Source organism: Carassius gibelio, chromosome B22 (genome assembly GCF_023724105.1).
Source record: "Carassius gibelio isolate Cgi1373 ecotype wild population from Czech Republic chromosome B22, carGib1.2-hapl.c, whole genome shotgun sequence".
Lineage (NCBI taxonomy): Eukaryota > Metazoa > Chordata > Actinopteri > Cypriniformes > Cyprinidae > Carassius > Carassius gibelio.
The window spans coordinates 44,642,598-44,645,097 of NC_068417.1; the positions used below are offsets into that span (position 1 = coordinate 44,642,598).

Genomic DNA, 2,500 nt, shown 5'->3' on the forward strand with positions numbered 1-2,500 from the left:
GCCATACCAACCTGGCTATGACCGATCTCGTCTGATCTCGGAAGCTAAGCAGGTTTGGGCCTGGTTAGTACTTGGATGGGAGACCGCCTGGGAATACCAGGTGCTGTAAGCTTTTTGGAAATTTTTCACTTAGTATATAATAATTTTGCCAAAAGATAGAGTCAATGCCGATCTCTGAATATTAGCAGGTTTGGGCCTGGTTAGTACATGGATGGGAGACTGCCTGGGAATACCAGGTGCTGTAAGCTTTTTGGACATTTTTCACTTAGTATATAATAATTTTGCCAAAAAATAGAGTCAATGCCCGATCTCTGAATATTTGCAGGTTTGGGCCTGGTTAGTACATGGATGGGAGACTGCCTGGGAATACCAGGTGCTTTAATCTTTTTGGAAAATTTCACGAATTATATAATAATCTTTCATTAAAAAAAAAAAAAAAAAAAGAGTCAATGCCCGATCTCTGAATTTTAGCAGGTTTAGGTCTGGTTAGTACTTTGATGAGAGACTGCCTAGGAATACCAGGTGCTTTAAGCTTTTGGGTTTTCTTTCCTACTTATATAATGTACTGGCGATAAGATTGGCTGTTCTTTAAATAGCCCTCTCTTTGCAGCAGACTTCGCTTACGGCCATACCAACCTGGCTATGCCCAATCTCGTCTGATCTCGGAAGCTAAGCAGGTTTGGGCCTGGTTAGTACTTGGATGGGAGACCGCCTGGGAATACCAGGTGCTGTAACCTTTTTGGAAATTTTTCACTTAGTATATAATAATTTTGCCAAAAAATTGAGTCAATGCCGATCTCTGTATCTTAGCAGGTTTAGGTCTGGTTAGTACTTTGATGAGAGACTGCCTAGGAATACCAGGTGCTTTAAGCTTTTGGGTTTTCTTTCCTACTTATATAATGTACTGGCGATAAGATTGGCTGTTCTTTAAATAGCCCTCTCTTTGCAGCAGACTTCGCTTACGGCCATACCAACCTGGCTATGCCCAATCTCGTCTGATCTCGGAAGCTAAGCAGGTTTGGGCCTGGTTAGTACTTGGATGGGAGACCGCCTGGGAATACCAGGTGCTGTAAGCTTTTTGGAAATTTTTCACTTAGTATATAATAATTTTGCCAAAAAATAGAGTCAATGCCAATCTCTGAATATTAGCAGGTTTTGGCCTGGTTAGTACATGGATGGGAGACTGCCTGGGAATACCAGGTGCTGTAAGCTTTTTGGACATTTTTCACTTACTATATAATAATTTTGCCAAAAAATAGAGTCAATGCCCGATCTCTGAATATTTGCAGGTTTGGGCCTGGTTAGTACATGGATGGGAGACTGCCTCGGAATACCAGGTGCTTTAATCTTTTTGGAAAATTTCACGAATTATATAATAATCTTTCATTAAAAAAAAAAAAAGAGTCAATGCCCGATCTCTGAATCTTAACAGGTTTAGGTCTGGTTAGTACTTTTATGAGAGACTGCCTAGGAATACCAGGTGCTTTAAGCTTTTGGGTTTTCATTCCTACTTATATAATGTACTGGCGATAAGATTGGCTGGTCTTTAAATAGCCCTCTCTTTGCAGCAGATTTCGCTTACGGCCATACCATCCTGGCTATGTCCGATCTCGTCTGATCTCGGAAGCTAAGCAGGTTTGGGCCTGGTTAGTACTTGGATGGGAGACCGCCTGGGAATACCAGGTGCTGTAAGCTTTTTGGACATTTTTCACTTAGTTTATAATAATTTTGCCAAAAAATAGAGTCAATGCCCGATCTCTGAATCTTAGCAGGTTTAGGTCTGGTTAGTACTTTGATGAGAGACTGCCTAGGAATACCAGGTGCTTTAAGCTTTTGGGCTTTCTTTCCTACTTATATAATGTACTGGCGATAAGATTGGCTGGTCTTTAAATAGCCCTCTCTTTGCAGCAGACTTCGCTTACGGCCATACCAACCTGGCTATGCCCGATCTCGTCTGATCTCGGAAGCTAAGCAGGATTGGGTCTGGTTAGTACTTGGATGGGAGACCGCCTGGGAATACCAGGTGCTGTAAGCTTTTTGGACATTTTTCACTTAGTATATAATAATTTTGCCAAAAAATAGAGTCAATGCCCGATCTCTGAATATTTGCAGGTTTGGGCCTGGTTAGTACATGGATGGGAGACTGCCTGGGAATACCAGGTGCTGTAAGCTTTTGGACATTTTTCACTTAGTATATAATAATTTTGCCAAAAAATAGAGTCAATGCCCGATCTCTGAATCTTAGCAGGTTTAGGTCTGGTTAGTACTTTGATGAGAGACTGCCTAGGAATACCAGGTGCTTTAAGCTTTTGGGTTTTCTTTCCTACTTATATAATGTACTGGCGATAAGATTGGCTGGTCTTTAAATAGCCCTCTCTTTGCAGCAGACTTCGCTTACGGCCATACCAACCTGGCTATGCCTGATCTCGTCTGATCTCGGAAGCTAAGCAGGTTTGGGCCTGGTTATTACTTGGATGGGAGACTGCCTGGGAATACCAGG

At 42.0% G+C, this 2,500-nt stretch overlaps 6 non-coding genes across 6 annotated transcripts in view; all 6 read left to right on the plus strand.

Annotated features, from left to right (window-relative positions):
* The window catches only part of LOC127998664 (5S ribosomal RNA), a 119-nt gene extending 7 nt beyond the window's left edge, over positions 1 to 112 (plus strand). The window contains exon 1 of the ribosomal RNA XR_008171498.1: positions 1 to 112. This exon is cut by the window's left edge and continues 7 nt beyond it. This is a non-coding gene — a ribosomal RNA (5S ribosomal RNA).
* A 506-nt stretch (positions 113 to 618) lies between these two features.
* On the plus strand, positions 619 to 737 carry LOC128004289 (5S ribosomal RNA). Its single transcript, XR_008176982.1, has one exon. It is a non-coding gene; the product is annotated as a 5S ribosomal RNA (ribosomal RNA).
* A 220-nt stretch (positions 738 to 957) lies between these two features.
* Positions 958 to 1,076, plus strand: LOC128000063 (5S ribosomal RNA). Its single transcript, XR_008172860.1, has one exon. It is a non-coding gene; the product is annotated as a 5S ribosomal RNA (ribosomal RNA).
* Positions 1,077 to 1,576: 500 nt separating this feature from the next.
* LOC128001543 (5S ribosomal RNA) lies at positions 1,577 to 1,695 on the plus strand. The gene has a single exon (XR_008174311.1). It is a non-coding gene; the product is annotated as a 5S ribosomal RNA (ribosomal RNA).
* A 221-nt stretch (positions 1,696 to 1,916) lies between these two features.
* Positions 1,917 to 2,035, plus strand: LOC128002940 (5S ribosomal RNA). The gene has a single exon (XR_008175674.1). It is a non-coding gene; the product is annotated as a 5S ribosomal RNA (ribosomal RNA).
* Positions 2,036 to 2,392: 357 nt separating this feature from the next.
* Positions 2,393 to 2,500, plus strand: part of LOC128004541 (5S ribosomal RNA) — a 119-nt gene continuing 11 nt past the window's right edge. The window contains exon 1 of the ribosomal RNA XR_008177228.1: positions 2,393 to 2,500. This exon is cut by the window's right edge and continues 11 nt beyond it. This is a non-coding gene — a ribosomal RNA (5S ribosomal RNA).